Below are 27,779 nucleotides of genomic sequence, written 5' to 3'. Positions count from 1 at the left end.
CAGGGTGCACAGTGCTGTGATGTCCAGATAGTTGCAGACAGGTCAGTACCTCACATTCCAGAGGTGACCTATGCTGAAAGTACTAGTGCGGGCGGGCCAGTATATCTGCAATTGAGAAGTCACAATTGGTAGTAATAAAGTGAAAGCTGACGCTATGCTTAATGTCAGGGAATAGCTTACTCTGAGGTATACTGTGAAACTGTGTCCTAGGTAAATGGTTGATTGCGCTAAAGCATCATGATGGCAGAAGTGCCGTTGGGATGGAGATTCTGGCAGCCTAAACTGGGTGGAGAGATGGAGGGGTTACAGTAACAAAAAAGGTGGGAGGGTGGAAAGGTGCCGAATGAGAATGAGTGCTTACCGGATTGGCGTGTGTATTCCGGGGCTAGGTTAAGCCATAATGATTTGCAGGGTGGTTGGTCCCCGGAGGGGAGGAACATGGCGTGGAACTGGAAGGGTTCTCACCAGTGAGGTCGGGTGTAAGCCAGTTGAGGGATGCGGTCCGATGCCTGGGGAGGTCACAACAAGTACTAAGCAGCGCTCCAGCATAGCCGGACTCTATTGGAATGCGCCAACGAGCATGGTTACTTGCGGCAAGTTATCCGGCCCCTTGCCATCTCCGATCATCCAAGCCGGATCATTGGTAAGCACCACAACCACTGCCACCACCTATTAAGTTTGAGTCCACCTTCCCTGGTCCAATTCCTTTCCTGATCTTCGAGCCCTTTCACTTGTTCTGACCCCCCAGGCTTCTGACCACATCCCTCAAGTGGCTTAAACCCAACTTCACTGGGGAGAACCCTTTCGGTTCCACGCCATGTTCCTCCCCTCCTGGGACCAAACACCCTGCAAATCATTACTGCTTAACCTAGCCCCAAAATACACACGCCAATCCGATAAGCACCCACACTCATTCGGCACCATTCCACCCTTCCCCTCTTTTGTTACTGTTACCCTTCTGTCTCTCCCTCCTGTTTAGGCCACCATGATCTCCATCCTGACCACACTTCTGCCATCATGAGGCTATAGCGCAATCAACCCTTTATCAGACCCCCCAGGATATTGCGGCATAGATAGGAAAATTTAGCGGCACAAAAATGGAAATTTAGCGGCACAAAAATGGAAATTTTGCGGCATTATTGCGGCACTTTATTTTACTTGTAATCATTCCTTTTCAGCCTTAAATCATGGAAACTGTTTTAGCAGAGTATTCCAATTTGAAATAGACATGTTTAACATTTCTGAGAGTGTTTTTTGCCTTATTCTCCTTTTTCGTAACATTCTGGATCATAGGTTAAGCTAAGTACAATATCCCAGGTTTTCTGTGGCACTGTGCTGACTTGGGGCTAGCGGTTCCAAGCCCCAGAGGGAAAGAGGTGTCCTGTGGACGCTTGTTGCATGTAGAGCACGTCTGCAGACTCCTTGGAGGGAAGCCTGGCATCGGACGTAGGTGATTGAGGGTGGAAGTGGGGCAGATGAAAGGGACTTTGAACTTGAGAATGAAGGGCCGGTCTATGGACAACTGGTGCATGCAGAGCACATGTAAATGCTCCTCAGAAGGCAGCGTGGCGTCGGGCATGGGTGATTGAGGGTGGACATGCATGATTCTCAAGTCTCATTTAAAAATGGGACGCCAAAAACAAATACAATAGAACATGTAAAAAAGATTGGCAACCACCTTTGGAAAAAGTCTAATAGCCCTGTGGAACAGGATTAATATTACAATTTGAGCAAATGTTACCCTTCAAACAGCTATTTACAAACTGCTAATTTATCACACACAAACCTACACATCAACAGAATATATAGAACAATAGCAAGCAAAAGAATGTAACCACCGCAGTCAACCTTGAATCGTGGCAAAATTACAATTATTGTGCTGGTCGGTACACAATTGAAGAAGCTATGCACTCACACAAATTTGAAATGTAAATACTGCCCTGGGAAACGCAAACTCTTTAATATTCCAAAATAGAAAGATGGATTTTCACGCCGATAAGTCCTATGCAGGAAAGTGATAAACCACTTTCACTGGAAAGTTGATATTTTGATTAAAGCCTTGCCTGCTCCTTTCTAAAATCACAGAACACAATTCTCCCACTTCTGCCCCAAAATCTCCATCCATCCTTCAGTTCCACATCTTCATCTCTAGTTGACCTACAGCTCTCAGTTAAAATGACTTGAGGTCTGCCCATATACCAATTGAAATTCAGTTGTATTATCGCCCTCAGAAGGATGAGAGATTGAGTTGGAACAGCTCACAGTAAAATCTGGCCACACACAGACGTGTTTCTCTTGTACTGGCAAAACCTGCCACCTGCTAAGCCCCAGTATACACATTGGAAGGCCAGAGCAAGGTCAGGCTGCCTCGATCCAAGAGGAAGTAGTTCCGATTATACTGATTATACTAAGGTGTTTGTGCCGACTTTCAAAACATGATTGTGTGCAGAAGAGAAGCTTCCTTCGATGCCGGTCGGATTGTGGGTGTGATGCACTTGCTACAGCTATGCTGGCTGTGTGTTTTTTTTAACAACTATCTTGGTATGTCAGGAGAGTGATGGATGCAGAAATACTTACACAATTCTGGAGCACGAGGGCCAAATTGAAATCGGAATGATTGGATTTCCACCTCCCACAGAGATGTGTGCAGGCTGCTGCAATCGATCCTTGTGTCTGACTCGCCTTTCATCTTTTCTTTGGGGCGTGTTAAATACGGCGGCTCCTAGCTGTAAAACTTGCGTGAGTGCTGATCTGAAAGCACATTGTTGGTTGTGATTGCTGTGATTGCTGTAAAGCAGCACGATTGGTGTTTAGTCCCGCCGGCAACGGCCGAACTGAATGGAATGTGTTTGCGCTCTCAGACGAGGTGTCAGGAGCCCCCGTCATCAATGCCCCCACTCACAGGTGGCAGTCTTGCTGGAGCCCTGAGCTGTCCTTTCCTCTCTAATCCACAAAGCGTGTACAATTACTTACCACCTCTAAATTAGCTAGTACGGCACGACGTAGTGACGTGTGCCCGTACAGCCAATCAGAGGTCATAATTTTGTTTGCTGTCTGTCAAGACCTTTTTTTGCGGTAAAAAACATAAATATCGCGGTTATCGCGCTATTTCGCTGATTTCGCGATTTTATTGCGAATCGCGAAATCGCGAAATACTGGAGGGTCTGTGCTAACGCGGGATTACTGGTTACTAATTATCTTACCAAATCCCATTTCCTGTCGACTGAATCGTTGGTACCTGTCTTGAGTAAAAGGTAATCTCGCAGTAAACAATCAATTTAAGAACTTACACCACTCTAAATGACCACTGACCAAAATTAAGTTTTAAAGTTTTAATATAAAGTCAAAGATAACTGAAGATACAAACTTCTCAAAATGAGATTCAAGAGGTAGATCGGAATCACCATGAACATGAACTTTTTGAATAGTCTGAGTCTGAAAAACAGAATAATAAGTACAAGCTCTAATAACATGAGTGTTGCCAAAATGAATACAAGTTGCAACCTCAAAGTCATTACAGAAAAGAAAATTAAGGTTAGTCTGTCCCTACACTATACTAAATGACATCCCTACTTAACAAGATCTTTACCCTCTAGGTGTCAGCCGTGGTGATTTCCTAAGAAGATCACGCACTTCTCTTTGTCTCTTCTCTGATAATGGGTTTCTCCTGATCAGCCTATCTGCCTACCCATCCGCTTCCTTAGGCTCCCAAAATCATCTGCTCTGCCCTCCTCCCGGGTCTCTTTCCCTAATACCAAATCACATTTCCAATAGAAACGCCCCTTGGGACGCCCCTCACGTGGTACATCTTTCCGCGGCAAACTCCATGATGGTACTCTTGAAGACCCTCGTTATAGTTGACCTTGGTTCCCAGGCTTCTTCTTCCGTGCGCTGATACCCCCTGAAATTCCTGGAAACTCCTACAGGCCTGCGCAAGGCGCCACTGAACAAAGTCCCTTTCATTCGAGCTGATTAGGACCCTCGCACCTGCATACAGCTCGTCCTGCAGTGGGCCTCAAATTCCAGACTTCACCATATCTTAGGCCATAAAACACTCTCAGAGCTCCATACTGGACACCTCACGACCTCTCCTCTAACGAGCACATGACGATTTAAACTACATGACATTATCTGCTCTGGCCTACTTGATTTACATGCAGCAGGTTCCTGCACTCTTAAACGTTAACTTGATTTAAACAGCAAACATTCTTAACTAGCATACGTTTCTAAAATAACACATCTATAAAGCATATACTTTTAACCCTAAGTTCAATAGTACATTTTGAAAGAACCATGTCAACCTTGTCTCACATTATTTTAGCAGCACGTTTAGATTTGCTTGTGAATTGCCATGAGGCCTACACAAAATACTGGGTTTTAGAGTTACATTCAACTCTTACATTATTCCTTTAACATGAGAACGTGAGGTTTTCATATTCATCCCAAACATTTCTACATTAGTCTCACACAGTTATGATTATTGTTACTCTACTTAAACATTCTATGCATTTCACCACTGAATATAAGACACTCGGTGTATTTCACTTCTAAATATAAACACTCTGGTGCAAAGTACATGTTAACTAACTACGTGCTTGTAAATATGGCGTACTTATACATTTTTTTCAAACTTGTGCTCTCTCAGTCCCCCCTTTGATGACCTTTAGGGGTCATCATTACCATGACACTAAAATGTAGAACCTTTAAAGTGAAGACAGGGCAGTACCACTTCTTTTCATACTCTCTAATGCTTTCAGACTCTTATATTGAGTGTCCTGCATCGCTGTCAACTCTTCTTCCTGTTTCTTCATAGCTCTCTGTAACCTATTTGCTCTATACCATTGATACAAACGCACCAATCCCCACAAAGTGATTACACAAATCACTACTATGATGATGGGCTTCAATATGTACCAAACGATACCCTTTCCTAAGTTGGCAAACCAACTTCCAACTTTACCCATTCCATGGCCTACCTTTTCCCACACATTTACCTTTGCCAGGTCCTCAATTTCGTAGTGTATGGCAGTGATGTTTTGTATATACTTCTCTAGAGGCTTTGAATTGTCTGGAATGTAAGTACAACATTCCTGGACCTTCAAGGCCCTACAGACTCCTCCCTCTTTTGCTAACAGAACATCTAAAGCAAGTCGGTTCTGAAGAACCATTGCCCTAATCGATTGCATCTCCCCTTCTATCAGCATCAAGGATCTTGCAGTACTGGCAGACAGTCTATCTACGACTGTAGCTAACCTCCTGATCTTAATGTCATTCATTATCAATCCTAAGAAAGGGAATGCAGCACCTATTACATCTCCAACTACTTCTGCTGCACCCAGCCCTCGCTTCCATCTAGTTGATATTTCTTTCTTAGGCGTGTCTAAATTCTCAACATGGTATATTTTAGGGAAGACAACAGCCAGATAGCATGATCCGTACCAATTATCTGGTAACTTCACATAGGCATACCTTCCACATACAAAATATACATTTGGTATTGCTTGCATCCCTTTCATGAAGTTCTTAGAGTAGTACTCCAATTGAAAGGCATGTTCGCAATTGACTTGTCCTACATAAACGTTTTCATAATAGGAGTAACTCCTGTGAATGCACAGTTTCCCCCGTTTCTCCTTATCCAAAGCAATTGGACCAATACTACCTTTTCGTTGTTGTGCCCTTTCCTCCTTGGTCCAATCTGTTTCTCCTTGTCCTGATGCCTTCAATACCTTCTGCTTCCTGTATCTAGTATCTACCTGTGCTATAAACTTTTTCTCAACTTCTGATATTTGACAAGTCAGATTGTTGATTCGAGCATGTGAAGTATCTAACGTTCTCCATGGAATAAACCATTTGTGTAATCTGTCTTCGCTTTTGTAGTAGTCCCATTTGTTCAAATGCTTGAAATTCGGAACCTCTGGCAATGTCGAGTCGAAATTCGAGAAGTAATACTCAAATCCGTCTCGTCCATAAAACATACTTAACAATAAACTGCACGTTATCCCATATGTCAACGGGAGATGATGGTATTTGATACCCTCCTCCACCGAAATTGGTAATTGCATACAGACATAACAGTCCTTTACTTCCATGGCATCAACATATTCATAAAGCAACTTAGCATAAGCATTTGACTTGTAATTCCCCTGTGACTCATCCATGTGTAACCTTTTTACTTCTGCATCTAACAACGCTTTGTCTTTCTCATTGATGTTTCCCTTCTCCTTAATAATGGTAGTTCTCGGTGTTGACACTCCCTTATCCTCCTTAACTGTGGTTCCATCCCCTTCGTGTCCCGCTAGGAATGAAACAGTTACCACTAAAATTATAAGAGAAACCACTACTCCTAAAAATGTAACAGCTATACATTTTGCCCTGCGGTTCGGGTTGCCAGCCTCCATGTTCTCAAACAGTGTAGTTTTCCGACTATCTTCCAGCATTCACTTCCTCTTCTTTTCAAACAAAGTCTTTCTCTCTTGCAATGTCTTTCTCGAAACACTTGGAAGCTTGACAATTTATTTCCGCAAAACAATTCAAAGTCCAGTAGAAAATAGACAACCCTAGCCCTTCTCCATCCACTAAAATGAAACCCCTATCACTTTTCTTCTTCCACTCGGCGCTAGGTTATCTTGCAACAAGTTTACAATTTCTTTGCAACAGTCTTATTTTCGTCTGAAGTTATGTATGGTTCAAGGAGTGACACTACATCCTCATAGATGTCCATACGAAGAAACATTCCCTCAAGTTCTGGGCAATTCTTGCAACAACACGGGAATTCAACTGTCTCTAGGATTATTCTCCTTATTTCACTCTGGACCAGGGGACGAACAAAATGAAGAGTTAATGTCTTTTCAATCTCCACTCCTGGTACTATCAGTTCTACATCCACAGTTACAAAGGGGTCCGTTCTAATCAAGATCACTTTCTTCACCTTTCCAGTTCTGCGCCCCTTTGAAGACATTCACAATATGGTATTAGTCCACAACAATAAGCGCTCCTAGCATTTCTACTACTCGCTCAAGCATTTCCAAACGAAGAAGAGTTCCCTCCAATATTGGATATCGTGAACAGCAAACTGGAAACTCAACTGTCTCTAAAAGCAATTTTCTTATTCCACTCAGGAGAGCAGGATGAACGATGTTGAGTGTCAGCAACCTTTCGGTCTCCGCTCCTGGCAGTAGAAACTTTATTTGCACTGTGATGATCGGGTCAGTTCTGATCAGTTCCACTTCCCTGATCCTCCCTGTTCTGTGTCTCCCAGACATCTGCAACAAGGTAGGTCCAGTCGGGAGTAGAGTATCTTCTGCTAGGCACTCGCACCCTACTTGATCTTCTAAGACCCTCCTCGGCTTGATCCTGGATATCTTCTTCTGGATCTGAGTCTTCGGATATAGGAGTAAGCGTTTCTTCCTGGGCCGACCTCAAACTTAGCCTTCTTCTCCTTGTTGGCCAAGTGGCAGCTCCAAGCCTTATTCTCCTATTCCTTGTCCTCCCACTTAGTTCTTGATCGCTCCGATACGGATCTGAGTCTGAGTCGTATTCACTTCTGCTCTCTCCTTCAGTTGCGTCTTCTGTCTCACTGCCGTCCTGCCTTCGCTCTTCTTCTGAATCCGATGCGTTCCCAACTTCTTCCGACACCTCCTCAGCTGCCTCAATCCCTTCTTGCGACTCTTCTTCCACTTCCGGGCTTTCGTCTGGGATGGGAGCTGTTCCTTCTAGAGGTGCTGGAACTCTTCTAGTATGGGATGCATGGATCCAATTTGGCAGCCCCCCGCACTTCACCGCGGTGTTCGTTATCAGGATTACCTGAAAGGGCCCACGCCAGCGAACATCTAGGCAGTTCTTCCGGACGTGTTTTTTAACCAGGACCCAGTCCCCTGGGTTCAGGTCATGACACAGGTTCCTCGCTGCTGGAACCTCAGCCGCATGCACCTGAAGGGACACAGAATGGATGGCGTCAGACAGTCCTTTACAATAATCCAAGATCAGATCATCTGTAATATTCAATAGAGCAGTAGTTGGAACTGTAGGAAGTCTCATGGCCCTCCCCATCAGGATCTCGTGGGGAGAGAGACCTGTCCTCCTATCAGGTGTGCTGCGCATGCTCATGAGCACCAATGGAAGAGCATCTGGCCAACTCAAAGATGTGGATGCCACTACTTTAGCCAATCTATTCTTCAAAGTGCCATTCACTTGTTCCACAATTCCTGAAGCTTCTGGTCGATAACTACAATGCAGCTTTTGATCGATATTCAGTGTGGAGCACAACATCTTCACTATTTCGCTGTTAAAATGTTTTCCTCTGTCCGATTCCAAAGAGGCAGGCACCCCGAAGCGCGGTATCAACTCCCTGAGCAACAATTTAGCCACTGTGAGTGTATCGCACCTACGTGTAGGGTACGCTTCAACCCATCTGGAAAATACGCATACAATCACCAACACATACCGAAGGCGATTGACTCTTGGCATCTCGATGAAGTCTAGTTGCATTCTATTGAAAGGCCCCCCCGACCTCCCAATGTGACTCAGTGTGACTGGTGTTCGTTTGCCTACGTTCAGTTGTTGGCAGGTAACACATCGCTTACATACTGATTCTGCTGCTATTCTGAATTTCGGGCAATACCAAGTCTGCCTAAAAACTCTCATCATAGCATCCCTTCCTAGATGTACTGGACCATGTATTTCTCTCGCCATGGGATTAGCTAATTCTTCAGGTAACACAGCTCTCCCATCTGCTGAAACCCAAAAATCCATTTCACTTCGCACACAGCCTGCTATTTCCCATGCCTTTTTCTCTGTTTCAGGTGCGTTCTCCTGCATTATCCTTAAATCCTCCCAAGTGTCTACAGTTTCTAACATCATACTTAATTCAGTCTTTTCTTCTGCACCTTCTATTTCCACCTTTGAGAAAGAATAACTTTGTTCCGCACAATAGCGTGCGACTTCATCAGCATATCTATTACCTTGTGACACAAAATCTGTATTCTTAGTATGAGCTACACACTTCACTACTGCAATGTCAACAGGACCTTGTAATGCTTCTATCAGCAATCGCACAAATTCTCCATTTCGAATGGGCGAACCAGAGGAAGTCATGTAACCCCTCTGAGACCACAACTGCCCGAAATCATGAACCACACCGAAACCATATTGGCTGTCCGTGTAGATGGTGACTCTCTTTCCATTTCCTGCTATGCAGGCACGAGTTAGGGCAATAATTTCTGTTACCTGTGCGGAATGTACTCCTTCCAGGCAAGCGGCTTCTACAACTCCAGTAATGGTACAAACAGCATAAGCTGCTCTCAACCGACCAGTATCGTCTCTTAAACATGAGCCATCAACAAAGTAAATTTCATCGGGGTCAGACAACGGCTCATCCACAATATCTGGTCTGGGTTTCGTGCATAGTTCAGTCACATCAAGGCAATCGTGGTCTTCACATCCTTCGCCTTCTATTACCGAAGGTAATGGCATCAAAGTAGCAGGATTCAAGACAGAGCATCTCCTGAGAGTCACGTTTTCTGCGGCAAGTATAACTTGCTCATAACGCGTGAGCCTGCTATTGGTCAGATGCTGCGTCTTCGTCCTGGTCATTAACAATTCAACTGAATGCGGTACATATACCACTACTGGATGTCCCATTACAATACTTTCGCTCCTTTCAATGCTGACACCCGTTGCAGCAACGGATTTGAGACATCCGGGCAACGCTGCGGCTACTGGATCTAATGTAGCCGAAAAGTATGCAACTGGTCTACGGGCATTACCGTGGGTCTGTGCCAAGACTGACAAAGCACATCCCTCTCTCTCACAGCAATAGAGTGAAAACGACTTTTCATAATCTGGCATTCCCAGAGCCGGAGCACGACATAAATCGTCTCTCAGCTGTAAAAACGCCACCAGACATTCTTCATCCCATGGTACCGGATCACTCACCTCCTTGTGCGTCAGTTTCTGTAAGGGCTTTGCTTTCAGTGAAAAGTTAACTATCCACTGTCGGCAGTAACCCACCATTCCTAGGAACATTCTAACTTCTCTCTGTGTTGTAGGCGCATTCATTTTCATTATCGCCTCAATCCTCTCTGGGGACACCTTACGTTTCCCTTTTTCTAACCTGTGCCCTAGATACTGTACTTCTGTCAGACAATACTGTAACTTGCTCGGAGATACCTTATGTCCATTTTCAGCTAAATGATTCAGTAAGGCAATTGAATCTACTTTACAAGCTTCCTCTGTTTCTGACGCAACAAGTAGGTCATCTATGTACTGTACCAGAACCGAGTTCTGTGGCAGTATTAGATTCTCAAGATTCTTTTTCAACAACTGATTAAAGATGGATGGACTGTCTGTGAATCCTTGTGGGATTCGACACCATGTTAAAACGCGATCTTCCATTTTAAACGCAAAAAGGTACCTGCTCTCTTCATCCAATGGGATTGAAAAGAAAGCCTGACAAAGATCTATCACTGTGAACCATTCTGCTTGACATGGTATTTGAAACAATATTACTGATGGATTCGGTACCACGGGACAACATGAAACGACTATGTTGTTAATTTTTCGTAAATCCTGAACTATCCTAAACTTCCCGCTAGGTTTCTGCAAACCCATAATCGGGGAGTTACAAGGACTGCCCACGATTTCCTTCAGTATTCCCTGCTGTATCATTGACTCGATCACAGGCTTTATTCCCGCAATCGTTTCCTGGGACAATTTGTATTGAGGCGTTCTTGGAAACTCAACATTTGGTTTTACCAGAATTTTTACCGGTTCTACCCCTTTAATCAATCCTATATCTTCTCCTGTGAAATCCCACACCTCTGACGCCACTGCATCTCTTAAGTCTTGTGGAAGATCTTCTACAGTCAGAGTAGGATATAGTTCTACACAGAATTTTGAATTGGCCACCTTAAAGGTAGCATCATCGTCGGTAGTCTGTACCTCCACTCCTTGTGGGGTGCAGTATATGGTGCAATTCAATTTGCATAACAAATCCCTACCTAACAGACATACCGGACTCGAGTCACAAACCACAAACTGATGTTCGTTCATATGATTTCCTATTTTCACAGATACTGGTTCTGTCAACGGACTAGTCATTCTCTTATTTGCGACTCCTACCACCTGAATTGTTTCCCCTGACATTGGCAAGTCTGGAACTACCGCTGATCTCAGAGTCGAACGAGTAGCCCCAGTGTCCACTAAGAACGTAGTGGGACACCCTGCCACTTCTGCCTCAACAAATGGCCCTCTCTGATCCACTTCTAGAACTGCCCCAAGGGTACAGTCCTCTTCACTGCTCACCCGTTGTCCTGTCAATGGATCAATGTAATAACATTTTTCTTCCTCGATAAACAGAGGCATTTGTTTAAAGACCTTTCCTCCAGCTGCTATCTTCGGTGGCTGTGGGAATTGGGCCCGTGGAGCCGAAGTCCCCCCTTTGGCCACCTTGCTGCTTGGGACTGTCACTTTTTGCACTGGGTCTTCTTGGACCTGCTCTTCTACTTCTTGCTCTCCCTTTTCAGGGTTAAAGGGACACTCGCGTCGCCAATGCCCCACCTGGTGACACAGATGACACTTTGTCGTTTTCTTTAAAGTGGCAAAGTCTATCCTAGGTCTCTGCCCTTCTTCATTATCTTTGTTCTGACCATTTGGTTTTCGTCCCATCCCCTGCTTCTGCTGGCCACCCTTCCCAGCGGACTGCATTTGCACCACCATCAATTTCTCCTTTAGATTCTTGGCTTTAGAATCTATCTCGTCACTGCAGTACCTCGCATATCGTAAAATCTCATCTAGTGGTTTGTTCTGCCAACAGATTAAATGTTGCTGTATCATCAAACAAATATCAGGTCTCAACCCCAAGACAAACTTTGACACGAACTGCCCTATGTCTTTGGGATCCATTACATCTAGTCCACTGTATTGCTTGAATGTTTTCAACAATCTTTCATAAAACTCGTGAACTGTCTCCTTGGGTTCCTGCCTTGTTCGGTCTATTTTTACCCAATCTATATCCTGTGGTGGTACCTTATCTTTCAGCCATGCTATTACCCTTTCATACTTTCGCATGACAATCTCAGATGGTCCATTTGTTCGAACATCCCTCAATGGTTCAGCATTTGGCCATTCGACACTAGTCTTGCACGGGGTCCACAAATCAGATGGGACCACGATGTCAAACAACGTGTTCAAATCTATCCACAATACTTTCGAAATTGTAACAAACCTCTCTACCTGCTTATACCACTCGACTGGATTGTCCCGCAACTTCGGAAATGAGTTGGTAAATGCGGCTAAGTCTCCTCTACTCCAGGGCACATGTACATAATTTCCATTTGATATTTCTCGCAAAGGGAATGCCTCCATATGCATTGCCCTTCCCTCAGGAGTCAATACATTTGTACTTCTCCTAACCGTGCCCTTTTTCGACCACCTTTCCTCCCATTTATCCAGTTCTCTCCACACTCTTATCCCTGTTACCAGCTCTCTTATGTGTGTTTTTAATCCAGTAGTTCTCTTCTCATCTAGATCTTGGTCTGCGTACTGTAATCTGTGGTTGCTCTGCAATGCTCTTGTCTTAGACAAATCCACGGCATACTTGTCTGCCAAATCAGTCAGTTTTTCATGAAACGCTCTAGCTTTCCTAGTAATATCCTTTGCCATGAACAATAACTCATCCTGTTCGTACAATTCTATCCTTTCCAAAGGCAATGTTCCATCTATTATCTCATCAACATCTGATTTTAAACTGGTAACATCAAGCCTTTTTGCCTTTATTTCAGCTTTCAAGACACTCAATTTAGCTCCTCCATCTGCATCTCTCCCATCCCAGCTCCGAGATCTACGTTTAGGTATTGGTGAATTATAGGGAGTCCTCCCCTGTTCCCATCTCTCTAAGTCCCATGCCTTTCCATCTTCTCGGGGTGGGTGGTGAAACACTCCTTCATGCCTCCCAGCCTCTCTCTCTCCATCCTGGCTAGTTTCCCGGGATAGAGGGTAAGAGGTTCTATTACTCCCTCTTTCTTCCCTACTTCCCTGTGATTCCTGATTATTCGAGGCGTGGCGGGACCTATCGCTGTTCTCCTTTCTCCAATGTTGAACGTCTTCCCCAAGTGTATGATGAAGGCACCTAAACCTATTCTGAAAAGCCCGTACCGCCTCATCTCCTCCGTTCCCCCAGAGACGGGACATTTCCTCACATTCTACAATCTTAGTATTTTGTTCCGGCTGTTCTCTCTGATTTGTAGGACATGCATCCCCTCTATTCTCTTGACTTTGGCCTTCCCGGCTCTGACTGCTTTCGCTGGCCCCACAATGAGATACTGTCCCGTTTCCCCTGCTTTCCCACTCTGGTTCCGTTCTTGTCCTGTTACTCGGAGATACTATGGACCCGTCCCATTCCCTCAAATCAGCTCTTAACTCTGAAAAAGATCTTGGCCGCGGTCCCCTTAGATCCATTGGTCCTCTCGGACCTCCCTGTTCTGAATTGGGACCGACAGTTGTGTCTAATGGGGTGTTCCACGTTACCGAACCTGGTAATTGTTTCCATGCATTCGTCACATTATTCCTCCTTTCCATCTCAATCCTTTCCCTATCCAATTGCCTTTGTTGTTCCCCTCTATCTCTCTCAGAATTATAGATCGAAACTATGGGTCCTATGGTAACAGGCACTTGAAGAGCGTCTGGCAATCCCACAGACTCAACCCTTTCCGTGTTTGGCGTTTTCTGCACCACAAACCTTCCCACTACACTCTGTACAGTGTTGTTTGGAGGTGTTTCTCCGCCTTTACTAGGTGTCCATTCCGATATAGGGAGTGGTGTATATCCCTCTATCTCATTCCCATCTTCCCTTGCGAGCCCTCTATCTTCTATCAATCCCACTCTCGGAGGTGGTCTATCCATTAACAATCTGTTTATCAGATTGTCCTCCGACTCGCTTTCCTCGTCTTCTTCCATGAGGTTTCCTCCTCCTGACACCTCCCTCATCGGATACATTTTCTCCACCTCAATAGTCTGTACCCTCCAACGCTTTTCCTCCTCATCCCATTTGGAATCTCGCACTGCCCTTACCGATCGCGTCAGCCTTTGTTGACGCCTGTTCAAATTTCGGTCGTGTGCAGCCTTAATCCATGCATTAAGAGCCTCAAACTGTGTTGGTCTAGGTGAGGGTTTCAATGAGGACATGGTTGCTTTTAGCCGATGTAACACCTCTAACTTAAACGTTCCATACTTCGGGAACTGCATTTCCTCATTTCCTTCCGTAAGCTTATTCCAAGCCCCAATCCACAATATCGTATGCAGCCCCACATTCGTTGCCATATAATGAGCTGGCGTACCCTCTGGGGGAGCCTCTTCCCCGTAATAATGTTCACTTCGTTTACGTTTAAAAATCCCTTTCAAACACTTAAAACACTTCATGATTTCTCTTTTCTCCGCGTTTGTTTACTTCCTGATGATATTCCACCAATCTCAGCGCCGTTCTCACTAACTGGCCTATCCGTACGCGACTTTCCTCCGACGTCACTCTAGCCGCCCAACCAGAGCGCGGCTCTAGCTAACGTCACACCAACCGCTCAATCACAGCGCGGCTCTAGCCGACGTCACCCGTCCCCCTTCGCAGCAGTTCCCCTCCTTTCTCAGCTCGTCTCCTCGGTCATGCACGCATCCCATTCATACTCTGAAAAATGATTACTTCCGTCCAAGCGATCACCTTTCTTTGACTGTACGCCCACAGTCTTTCTGTAGTTGTCACCTTAACTTGGCGAAATGTCTTTCCGATTACTTCCAGACAATCGCCTTCTCCGATAGGTTACTCACACACAGTAACTTTCGACCAGCGTCCGTTACTCATACACTCACTCTTACACTCCCCCTATCTTGGATCCACGGCGGTCAATGGTACCTCGTGACCTCCGTACTATGGTCGACAACTACCCTGGATGTTCGATACACCCAAAACCACTTAAGCTCTGGCCTGAACTTAAGATTTCACCAGTTCACCCGTTTACCAGGTTACCAGTTTACCAGGTTGCGCGCGCTCACAACCTTCTCTCTTTCACACTACAGGCATTCAACTCCGCAAGACATTACAATACAAATACAACACAAAACACCGCAATCTGTTCACGCATGACCCTTTTTATACTCACTCTCCGATACTGCTGCTTTTCTCGCACCGTCTGCACCTTTCGGCACACGATTCTTCCGCTGCTCGTCTCTCGGCGTCTCGGGCCTTGGGGTAAACTAACCTCTCTAGATTACCTTCCTCAAGAAGATAACCATCCTCACTCTGCTACCAACTGCTAACGCGGGATTACTGGTTACTAATTATCTTACCAAATCCCATTTCCTGTCGACTGAATCGTTGGTACCTGTCTTGAGTAAAAGGTAATCTCGCAGTAAACAATCAATTTAAGAACTTACACCACTCTAAATGACCACTGACCAAAATTAAGTTTTAAAGTTTTAATATAAAGTCAAAGATAACTGAAGATACAAACTTCTCAAAATGAGATTCAAGAGGTAGATCGGAATCACCATGAACATGAACTTTTTGAATAGTCTGAGTCTGAAAAACAGAATAATAAGTACAAGCTCTAATAACATGAGTGTTGCCAAAATGAATACAAGTTGCAACCTCAAAGTCATTACAGAAAAGAAAATTAAGGTTAGTCTGTCCCTACACTATACTAAATGACATCCCTACTTAACAAGATCTTTACCCTCTAGGTGTCAGCCGTGGTGATTTCCTAAGAAGATCACGCACTTCTCTTTGTCTCTTCTCTGATAATGGGTTTCTCCTGATCAGCCTATCTGCCTACCCATCCGCTTCCTTAGGCTCCCAAAATCATCTGCTCTGCCCTCCTCCCGGGTCTCTTTCCCTAATACCAAATCACATTTCCAATAGAAACGCCCCTTGGGACGCCCCTCACGTGGTACATCTTTCCGCGGCAAACTCCATGATGGTACTCTTGAAGACCCTCGTTATAGTTGACCTTGGTTCCCAGGCTTCTTCTTCCGTGCGCTGATACCCCCTGAAATTCCTGGAAACTCCTACAGGCCTGCGCAAGGCGCCACTGAACAAAGTCCCTTTCATTCGAGCTGATTAGGACCCTCGCACCTGCATACAGCTCGTCCTGCAGTGGGCCTCAAATTCCAGACTTCACCATATCTTAGGCCATAAAACACTCTCAGAGCTCCATACTGGACACCTCACGACCTCTCCTCTAACGAGCACATGACGATTTAAACTACATGACATTATCTGCTCTGGCCTACTTGATTTACATGCAGCAGGTTCCTGCACTCTTAAACGTTAACTTGATTTAAACAGCAAACATTCTTAACTAGCATACGTTTCTAAAATAACACATCTATAAAGCATATACTTTTAACCCTAAGTTCAATAGTACATTTTGAAAGAACCATGTCAACCTTGTCTCACATTATTTTAGCAGCACGTTTAGATTTGCTTGTGAATTGCCATGAGGCCTACACAAAATACTGGGTTTTAGAGTTACATTCAACTCTTACATTATTCCTTTAACATGAGAACGTGAGGTTTTCATATTCATCCCAAACATTTCTACATTAGTCTCACACAGTTATGATTATTGTTACTCTACTTAAACATTCTATGCATTTCACCACTGAATATAAGACACTCGGTGTATTTCACTTCTAAATATAAACACTCTGGTGCAAAGTACATGTTAACTAACTACGTGCTTGTAAATATGGCGTACTTATACATTTTTTTCAAACTTGTGCTCTCTCATCTGCTTTATCTAGGACTCAGTTTCACAGTATGCCTCAGAGTAAGCTATTTTCTGACATTTGAGCACAGCGTCAGCTTTCACTTTATTACTAGAAATTGTGACTTCTCAATTGTAGAGATACAGGTCCGCCCGCGCCAACACCAGTACTGTCAGCATAGGTCACCTCTGGAATGTAGAGTTACTGACCCTTCTGCAACTATCTGGGTACCACTGCTCTGTTCACCCTGAACACCCGTTACGCCTAGCATCACCCTGGTTTACACTTGCATGATCCAGTCTGTTGCATAGGTCCCCTTTCTGGCTGAGATGCATCTTTTTACTTACAGTATTACCACACTGGGGCCACAGCATGTGGTTTTTAGGTCTCGCCTAGCAGCGTGCATGCTCTGCAAAGGCAAAATGACCTTTAATGGCAACGCGCGCACGTCTGGAGATTCACTAGCGGAAGCGAGCGCCACCATATGGTAGCAATTATCGCTCCCGTGAGTGAATCGCACCCACACCCCTCCTGCCGCGCGAGCGCTTGTTTCTTGTTTGTGAGTTAACCTAAAGGAGAGGCATGTAGACTCGAGCTGGCTCTACACCCCCAGCACATGGCATGCTTCTCATGTAAGGTGGGGCTGTCTGCCCATCCCGTGCGTCCCCATCCTATAGAAGCGCATAGGGTGACAGCTGCAGCCTGCTGTCAGGGGGCGCTTCCCTTTCATTCTGCCCCCTCCCCCGGGGCCCAAGACATGCTCCAGACTGAATGAGCGCTAGGACCCAAGCACCCCTTTCTTTTTATTTATGTTTCATGCCAACGTTTGTTTGCATGTCCAACATCCAGAAAAGTGTGGCACACAAGGGTGAGAAGATCAAAGGAGGTGCCCGGACTGGAACTGCGAGTGCCAAATGAGCCGGCTGCAAAAGGCTTGGATTTTAATAGGGTTGTAAAAAGTATAAAGGCCGTGCCTACCTCTGAAGGAGCCCCAGTAATCTGACGGTGGGTGAAAGGCATACAAAGGCTTGGAGCTGAGAACATATTCTCATTTTTAGGGGTAGAAAGAACAACATGATGTTTGTGTTTTTCTTTTCATTACACATTTTATTATCGGGCATTATAAGGCTTTACATCTACCTATGGGAAGCTCGAGGCACTAAAGAGGGCATGGCGCAAGTCTGCCAGATCCCTTTTGGCGCCTGGAGACAGCAATCTGAATCATGTGCATGTACTCCCCCCCTCTCAGGGAAGTGCACCGTGACCGGGGGAGGCACTGTGCATGCATGCCCACGCCTCCTCCCCCCATCTCACCCGCCTGCAGATATTACCGCCGAAAGGACCGGGCCCAATGCAGTGAGTGCACGTCCGCCCACTTCACTCCATTTCCCTCTTCAGACACGTCAAAGCTCCATAATGCAATATATATAAATATATATATTCACTGAAAAAACCATAGGTTATAGACCATATATAGTTAGGAATTAGCATTTACAAAACCTTATTTTACTCACACAAAACCATTGAAATTTGCATATATAGTTGTTGCACTAACTATATATCGCACACCCGCAATCCACTGCTGATCATGTCACATATTACATCATTCATGACATGGTCAGTGCATCACTGATGACATCACTGATGACATCTCAAATGACATCACTGAGGACATCACTGATGACATCTCAAATGACATCTCTGATGACATCACTGATGACATCTCAAATGACATCACTGATGACATCACTGATGACATCACGGATGACATCTCAAATGACATCACTGATGACATCACTGATGACATCACTGATGACATCTCAAATGACATCACTGATGACATCACTGATGACATCTCATTTGACATTACTGATCACATCACTGATGACATCATTCATGTGATAATACGATGAACCTCTACAGACTCTAATATAACCTTAGATACACTCAGTGTAAACAGACACTCACAGACTGTCACTCATCCATGGAGTTACTCACACACCTAGTATGCAAAGAATCAATCACACCTCCATTTCCTCAACTATACAGTTATACACACCTTACTTATTCAAACATATACTAACACATATTTACTCTCTTATAGAATCCCTGATACAAGTTCACAATGATCCATACAGCCACTCACACATTCACTGGCTCTTATGCACAGTTATTTATAAATGTCAACTCTCACATGTACTGTGTTTTACATATGTACTTACTTTGACATGTAGCACTGAGATATCCATTCACTCACCAATACACTCATGCACACAGTCAACCGCCCATACAGCTGTTTCCACATGCACGTTTGAACCCATACATCTAGTGAATCAACTGCTCACACATCTATGCACAGAGTCATACACCTCCCAGCCACCCACACACACACTCAGTCTCCCATACAAATGCTTGGGCAACCAATCAATAACCCATATAGTTACTCATATAGCTACTGATCAACACATGCAGCAGTTTACAGAACAACAGACATAATGATGCACAAATTAAGACAGTTTAGTCACTAACCCATGCACTCAGTGAGACATATTTAATCACTCACTCATACAGTCAGTCATGCACCTACTAAATCCTTCATCCAGACACTTATACATCCACTCATTCTTCAATATGTAAGACATATTTCAACTTTACAGAAACATACAGTCACTGGATGTTGTCATCAGTGATGTCATTTGAGATGACATCAGTGATGTCATCAGTGATGTCACTGACCATGTCATGAATGATGTAATATGTGACATGATCAGCAGTGGATTGCGGGTGCGCGATATATAGTTAGTGCAACTAACTATATATGCGAATTTCAATGGTTTTGTGTGAGTAAAATAAGGTTTTGTAAATGCTAATTCCTAACTATATATGGTCTATAACCTATGTTTTTTTCAGTGAATTTTCAAGGTTTTGTAAATGCTAATTCCTAACTATATATGGTCTATAACCTATGGATTTTTCAGTGAATTGCAATGGTTTTTTAATAGCAAATATCAAAATCTGTAAAATGTATTCTTCTTTTAAAGGAAAAATATATTTTATGTGTATTTAATATAATTTTTTTATGTATATAAATTTTTTGAGGGAACGAATTTATCAACTATCATGCTGAAGAAGAGTGTGGGAAAAAAAACAAAGAGGAGGACTAAGAGGAAAGAACAATCAGTTCAAAAATACAATTGCTTTAAAGCATGAAGTGCTTTTCCACACATTTACATTTAAATAACCCATATTAGAACATACAAAATATCTACAGAGGAGACGGTGTACATTGAATTTTAGACTCTTCATTGGTACCTACATGTTGGTACTTACATCACCCACACAACACAACAGCTCTGTTCAGAGCTACCCTACCTCAAAGCACTCTAAAATATAATTTTAATATTTCCCTTGGTTTTACCCTTGTTACGCTTTCCGGAACGCTACCCGGTGCGCGGACCGGGCGCTAACCGGGCGAAAATTTGAAAAAAATAAGTTTATTTTTTTACATATATGGGCCTCCTCAGCCACCCTCAGAAAACCTAGGGGGTCAGGATATGTCTCCCGTGCCCCCTTATACCCATTCCCAACATTGTTTATCCTCCATCTTGTGACTAAATTCGTCCGAAACACAAGATGGCGGACTCCCGTTACGCTACCGGTGAGCTACCCGGTTCGCGTACCGGGAAGCGCTTCCACCGCGAAAAATCGGAAAAAAATTATTTAATTTTTTTGCCCCGTGGGGCCCTTTAATAGCCCCCACATCAATCCTAGGGGGTCAGGAGGGGTCTACCTTGCCCCCTTTCATTCATTTCCCCCTTCGTTTATTTCCACCTCTTGTCTCTCGCTCCTACCGAGAGACAAGATGGCGGCCGCTCCGGACTGTTTAGAATGTTGACAGTCACCGGAGAGCCAATCCGCTTCTCCTCGCGAAGTTCCGTTACGCGTCTGGTACGCGAACCGGGGCGCTAACCGGGACGCTGTCACAGATATATATATTTTTTTGAACGTTAATTTCTCAAAATCCACTGGAGCACATATCTTGAGACCTAGCAAAGGCACATCGGGCAAACAGTCTCTACAATTTTGCCAAGTTTCATAGAAATCCATTCAGCCGTTCGAGCTAAAAGTGAGTCCAACCGCCCAATGGAAAACTCAATGTTAAAAAAACGTTTTGGGACCCCCCTTTTTTCTCGGCCCCCGCTTGACAAACCCCCCCCCAAACTTTCAGGGGACGCTCAGAAACAAAATGTGGCATTTTCCTGAAAATTTCAGCCAATTCCGTCCATCAACGCCAAAGTTATTCAACATAGAATTTTCAGAAATCCCTATTCAAAAAAATCCTAACAATTTATACCTACTGGCGACTGCCAGTAGGTAATATATATATATATATATATATATATATATATATATATATATATATATATATATATATATATTCACTGAAAAAACCATAGGTTATAGACCATATATAGTTAGCAATTTGCATTTACAAAACCTTGAAAATTCACTGAAAAAACCATAGGTTAGAGACCATATATAGTTAGCTGGACATTTTATTGACATAAAACCAATGAAATTCCATATATAGTTAGTTGCACTAACTATATATCGCGCACCCGCAATCCACTGCTGATGATGTCACATATTACATCATTCATGACATGTGCAGTGACATCACTGATGACATCACTGATGACATCTCAAATGACATCACTGATGACATCACTGATGACATCTCAAATGACATCACTGATGACATCATCTAGTGTCTGTGTGTTTTTGTAAAGTTTAAATATGTTTTACATATTGAAGAATGAGTGGATGTATGGAAGACTGAGTGTGTGTGTGGCTGGCTGGGAGGTGTGTGACTCTGTGCATATCAATGTGTACTTGTATCAGTGATTGTATAAGAGAGTAAGTATGTGTTAGTATATGTGTGAAAAGTATGGTGTTCTGTGTTTAACTGTATAGATGAGGAAATCGAAGTGTGATTGATTCTTCACAGGACTGACTAGGTGTATGAGTGCATATGATAGTGTTGTAATAATGAGTGACTGTATGTATGAGTGATTGTATGGGTGAATGAGTGAATGTGTGTGTAGACGTAGGAATCAGTGAGTGCGTATGTAGTAACTGGTATTGGTGTGTCATGATGTCATCAGTGATGTCATTTGAGATGTCATCAGTGATGTCATCAGTGATGTCACTGACCATGTCATGAATGATGTAATATGTGACATCATCAGCAGTGGATTGCGGGTGCGCGATATATAGTTAGTGCAACTAACTATATATGGAATTTCATTGGTTTTATGTCAATAAAATGTCCAGCTAACTATATATGGTCTCTAACCTATGGTTTTTTCAGTGAATTTTCAAGGTTTTGTAAATGCAAATTCCTAACTATATATGGTCTATAACCTATGGTTTTTTCAGTGAATTTCATTGGTTTTTTTAAAGCTAATATCTATAGCTGTAAAATATATTCTTTATTACGTGACGTATCACGTAGCCACGTGAGACGCCTCATGACGCGTCGCATAACCGTGACGTATCGGCTCTGCAGCGCAAACAAAACCCGTAACGTAAGCGTGCCGGAGCACGCTTACAGATATAAATATTTTTTTTAACCTTAATTAGACAAAATCCACACGTGCACATATCTTGAGGCCTTGCAAAGGCACATCAAACAAACAGTCCCTACAATTTTGCCAAGTTTGCTGGAAATCTATTCCCTTAATTTTTTTTTTACTGTTTCTCTTGGTTTTCCCCTTGTTACGCTTACCGGGACGCTACCCGGTACGCGAACCGGACGCTCCAAAAACACAAGATGGCGGACTCCCGTTACGCTGCCGTTAGCTGCCCGGTTCGCGTACCGGGAAGCGCCTCTACCGCGAAAAATCGCGGGGGACTTTAATATCCCCCTCATCAATCCTAGGGGGTCAGGAGGGGTTTACCTTGCCCCCTTTCCTTCATTTCCCCCTTCGTTTTTCACCACATCTTGTCTCTCGGTCGTACCGAGAGACAAGATGGCGGCCGCTCCGGACTGTTTAGAATGTTGACAGACACCGGAGAGCCAATCAGCTTCGCTTCGCGAAGTTCCGTTACGCGTCAGGTACGCGAACCGGGGCGCTAACCGGAGCGCTGTCACAGATATATATATTTTTGTAAACGTTAATTTCTCAAAATCCACTGGAGCACATATATTGAGACATAGCAAAGGCACGTCGGGCAAACCATATCTACAATTTTGCCAAGTTTCATGTAAATCTATTCAGCCGTTCGAGCTAAAAGTGAGTCCAACCGCCCTATGGAAAAATGAATGGGAAACACGCGTTTTGGGACCCCCTTTTTTCTCGCCCCCTCCTTGACGAAACCCCCCCAAATCTTCAGGGGCTGCTCAGAAACAAAATGTGCCATTGTCCTGAAAATTTCAGCCAATTCCGTCCACAAACGCCAAAGTTATTAGACATAGAATTTTCAGAAATCCCATAGAGAAAAAATCCTAACTATATATACCCACTGGCTATCGCCAGTAGGTAATATACATATATAAACATATATAATCTGCATATCTATATAAATATAAATACATGCATACATATACATATATGCATACATATGCATGTTATTTACATGAAAGTTTTAAAAACACTAATAAAAGCAAAGCTAAAAAGCCACCTCATTACAAACAGAATGGCTTTAACTTAAACGAGGGCGAGATCTATTGCATTTTCAATGCTTGTTTACTTTGGTTCTATCAAGAAGGCATTCAGATGTGTCACACATTTGCCATAAATTCTGAATGTTAGCACTCTAGTTGCTCATTAGATCACTGTAGTAAAGCTAGTGCTCACCAGGGAAGTCTGCTGCTAATCATGGTTTGCAGCCATTTTCCCGCATTTTTTATCCCGCAGACTTTCAGTCCGCATACCATTATCCCGCAAGGTCATTGACCTCGCATACCATTATCCCGCATTTTTTCAAAACGCATGTGCATTTATCGCGCATGCCTTTACAAAGAATTACGTTTTAAAGGCATGTATGGTAAATGCATTTGCGTTGTGAAAACCACGATGACGAGAGAGGTAAGTGGGTTTGTGTTAATTTTTTCGTGGGTTAGTGATTGTGTAGTGTAGTGTAGTGTTGTGTAGTGTAGTGTTGTGTTAGTGTAGTGTAGAGTTGTGGTGGTTGTTTAGTGTAGGGTCATGCTGGGGGTGGTGTTTTAGGGTTTAGGGTTGTGTTGTAGTGTTTGCGTAGTGTAGGGTCATGCTGGGGGTAGTGTTTTAGGGTTTAGGGTAGTGTTGTAGTGTTTGCGTAGTGTAGGGTCATGCTGGGGGTAGTGTTTTAGGGTTTAGGGTTGTGTTGTAGTGTTTGCGTAGTGTAGGGTCATGCTGGGGCTAGTGTTTTAGGGTTTAGGGTAGTGTTGTAGTGTTTGCGTAGTGTAGGGTCATGCTGGGCGTAGTGTTTTAGGGTTTAGGATAGTGTTGTAGTGTTTGCGTAGTGTAGGGTCATGCTGGGGGTAGTGTTTTAGGGTTTTGGGTAGTGTTGTAGTGTTTGTGTAGTGTAGGGTCATGCTGGGGTGTAGTATTTTAGGGTTTAGGGTAGTGTTGTAGTGTTTGCGTAGTGTAGGGTCATGCTGGGGGTAGTGTTTTAGGGTTTTGGGTAGTGTTGTAGTGTTTGCGTAGTGTAGGGTCATGCTGGGGGTAGTGTTTTAGGGTTTTGGGTAGTGTTGTAGTGTTTGCGTAGTGTAGGGTCATGCTGGGGTGTAGTGTTTTAGGGTTTTGGGTAGTGTTGTAGTGTTTGCGTAGTGTAGGGTCATGCTGGGGGTAGTGTTTTAGGGTTTTGGGTAGTGTTGTAGTGTTTGCGTAGTGTAGGGTCATGCTGGGGGTAGTGTTTTAGGGTTTTGGGTAGTGTTGTAGTGTTTGCGTAGTGTAGGGTCATGCTGGGGGGTAGTGTTTTAGGGTTTTGGGTAGTGTTGTAGTGTTTGCGTAGTGTAGGGTCATGCTGGGGGTAGTGTTTTAGGGTTTTGGGTAGTGTTGTAGTGTTTGCATAGTGTAGGGTCATGCTGGGGGTAGTGTTTTAGGGTTTAGGGTAGTGTTGTAGTGTTTGCGTAGTGTAGGGTCATGCTGGGGGTAGTGTTTTAGGGTTTAGGGTAGTGTTGTAGTGTTTGCGTAGTGTGGGGTCATGCTGTGGGTAGTGCTTTAGGGTTTAGGGTAGTGTTGTAGTGTTTGCGTAGTGTAGGGTCATGCTGGGGGTAGTGTTTTAGGGTAGTGTTGTAGTGTTTGCGTAGTGTAGGGTCATGCTGGGGTGTAGTGTTTTAGGGTTTTGGGTAGTGTTGTAGTGTTTGCGTAGTGTCGGGTCATGCTGGGGGTAGTGTTTTAGGGTTTAGGGTAGTGTTGTAGTGTTTGCGTAGTGTAGGGTCATGCTGGGGTGTAGTGTTTTAGGGTTTTGGGTAGTGTTGTAGTGTTTGCGTAGTGTAGGGTCATGCTGGGGGTAGTGTTTTAGGGTTTAGGGTAGTGTTGTAGTGTTTGCGTAGTGTAGGGTCATGCTGGGGGTAGTGTTTTAGGGTTTAGGGTTGTGTTGTAGTGTTTGCGTAGTGTAGGGTCATGCTGGGGGTAGTGTTTTAGGGTTTAGGGTTGTGTTGTAGTGTTTGTGTAGTGTAGGGTCATGCTGGGGGTAGTGTTTTAGGGTTTAGGGTAGTGTTGTAGTGTTTGTGTAGTGTAGGGTCATGCTGAGGTGTAGTGTTTTAGGGTTTTGGGTAGTGGTGTAGTGTTTGCGTAGTGTAGGGTCATGCTGGGGGTAGTGTTTTAGGGTTTAGGGTAGTGTTGTAGTGTTTGTGTAGTGTAGGGTCATGCTGGCGGTAGTGTTTTAGGGTTTAGGGTAGTGTTGTACTGTTTGTGTAGTGTAGGGTCATGCTGGGGGTAGTGTTTTAGGGTTTAGGGTAGTTCAGTTGTTTAGTGTATGCTAAAGGCATATTCGTTCTAAAAGTTTTCGTTATTTTAATTTGCGGCCTAATAGTACATGCAGGATTTTTTTTGTGGACTGATGGTATGCGGGATTTCGTCATATATTCGCTAATCATACTTTCTATGGCAAAATTAACCCCCTCATTTTGTTCCTTTTTAAATTAAATGTTTTAAGAGTTACCACTTTATTCCAATCAAGATGGCTTCAGGTGTGCCATACCTTTGTAATAAGTAGGACTGTTAGCACTCTAGTTGTTCTTTAGAACACTCTGGGACATTCTGTCATTGGGCTATAGTTGGGCTACATCTGGCTGATATTTGGGCTACATTTGTTTTTTTTGTCTCTGGTGGCCATCTTTGGGCTACATTGGGCTACATTGGGCTACTTTGGGCTACATTGGGCTACATTTGGGCTCCAACATATATATAGCCCAATGTAGCCCAATATATATTTTTCAAAGTTAATTTTCGTAAAAACCACTGGAGCCTATATCTTGAGACATAGCAAAGGCACATCGGGCTACCAGTCCCTACAATTTTGCCAAGTTTGGTGTAGATCCATTCAGCCGTTCAGGCTAAAAGTGAGGCCAACCACCCTATGGAAAATTGCATGGGAAAAACACGTTTTGGGACCCCCCTTTTTTCTCGGCCCCCCCTTGACGAAACCCCCCCAAATTTTCAGGGGCTGCTCAGAAACAAAATGTTCAATTTTCCTGAAAATTTCAGCCAATTCTGTCCTCAAACGCCAAAGTTATTCGACATAGAATTTTCAAAAATCCCATAGGAAAAAAATCCTAACTATATATACCTACTGGCTATCACCAGTAGGTAATATATATATATATATATAACATTTCTATGGCAAAATGAAACCCCTCATTTTGTTTCTTTTCAAATTAAATGTATTAAGTGTTACCACTTTATTCCAATCAAGATGACTTCAGGTGTGCCATACTTTTGTCATAAGTAAGACTGTTAGCGTTCTAGTTGTTCTTTAGAACACTCTGGGACATTCTGTCATTGGGCTATAGTTGGGCTACATCTGGCTGATATTTGGGCTACATTTGGGCTCTTTTGTCTCTGGTGGCCATCTTGGGAGACTGCATATCAGAATGTTTTTAATGAAATATAAGAGGATTTGAGAAGTCACTCAAAATGTGCCCTAATTTTTCTTTCTTCAGCACTAATCATAATTTCTATGGCAAAATGAACCCCCTCATTTTGTTCCTTTGCAAATTAAATGTTTTAAGTGTTAACACTTTATTCCAATCAAGATGACTTCAGGTGTGCCATACTTTTGTCATAAGTAAGACTGTTAGCGCTCTAGTTGTTCTTTAGAACACTCTGGGACATTCTGTCAATGGACTATAGTTGGGCTACATCTGGATGATATTTGGGCTACATTTGTTTTTTTTTGTCTCTGGTGGCCATCTTTGGGCTACATTGGGCTACATTGGGCTACATTTGGGCTCTAACATATATATAGCCCAATGTAGCCCAATATATATTTTTCAAAGTTAATTTTCGTAAAAACCACTGGAGCATATATCTTGAGACATAGCAAAGGCACATCGGGCTACCAGTCCCTACAATTTTGCCAAGTTTTGTGGAAATCCATTCAGCCGTTCGAGCTAAAAGTGAGTCCAACCGCCCTATGGAAAACTCAATGTTAAAAACACGTTTTGGGACCCCCCTTTTTTCTCGGCCCCTGCTTGACGAAACCCCCCCAAACGTTCAGGGGACGCTCAGAAACAAAATGTGCCATTTTCCGGAAAATTTCAGCCAATTCCGTCCATCAACGCCAAAGTTATTCAACATAGAATTTTCAGAAATCCCTATTCAAAAAAATCCTAACTATATATACCTACTGGCGACTGCCAGTAGGTAATATATATATATACACACACACACACACACATCACCCCCCTGCTCACATTAATTTCTAAATGAAACTATAACATATTGATGGCTGATGTCTATTTGGAATATACAAAATCTGCTTCCCCGTTGTTTCAACCCATCGTTCGAGATATGTGGTACCTAAATAACTGGCTT

General features: G+C 43.6%; 1 pseudogene; it reads left to right on the top strand.

The window, feature by feature from the left end:
* Nucleotides 1–580: 580 nt before the first annotated feature.
* The window catches only part of LOC144797975 (polyunsaturated fatty acid lipoxygenase ALOX15B-like), a 175,930-nt pseudogene continuing 148,731 nt past the window's right edge, over nucleotides 581–27,779 (top strand).

Source organism: Lissotriton helveticus, chromosome 12, assembly GCF_964261635.1.
Source record: "Lissotriton helveticus chromosome 12, aLisHel1.1, whole genome shotgun sequence".
NCBI lineage: Eukaryota > Metazoa > Chordata > Amphibia > Caudata > Salamandridae > Lissotriton > Lissotriton helveticus.
Note: the sequence above shows the minus strand (reverse complement) of the source record. Positions and strands in the feature narration are given on the sequence as shown.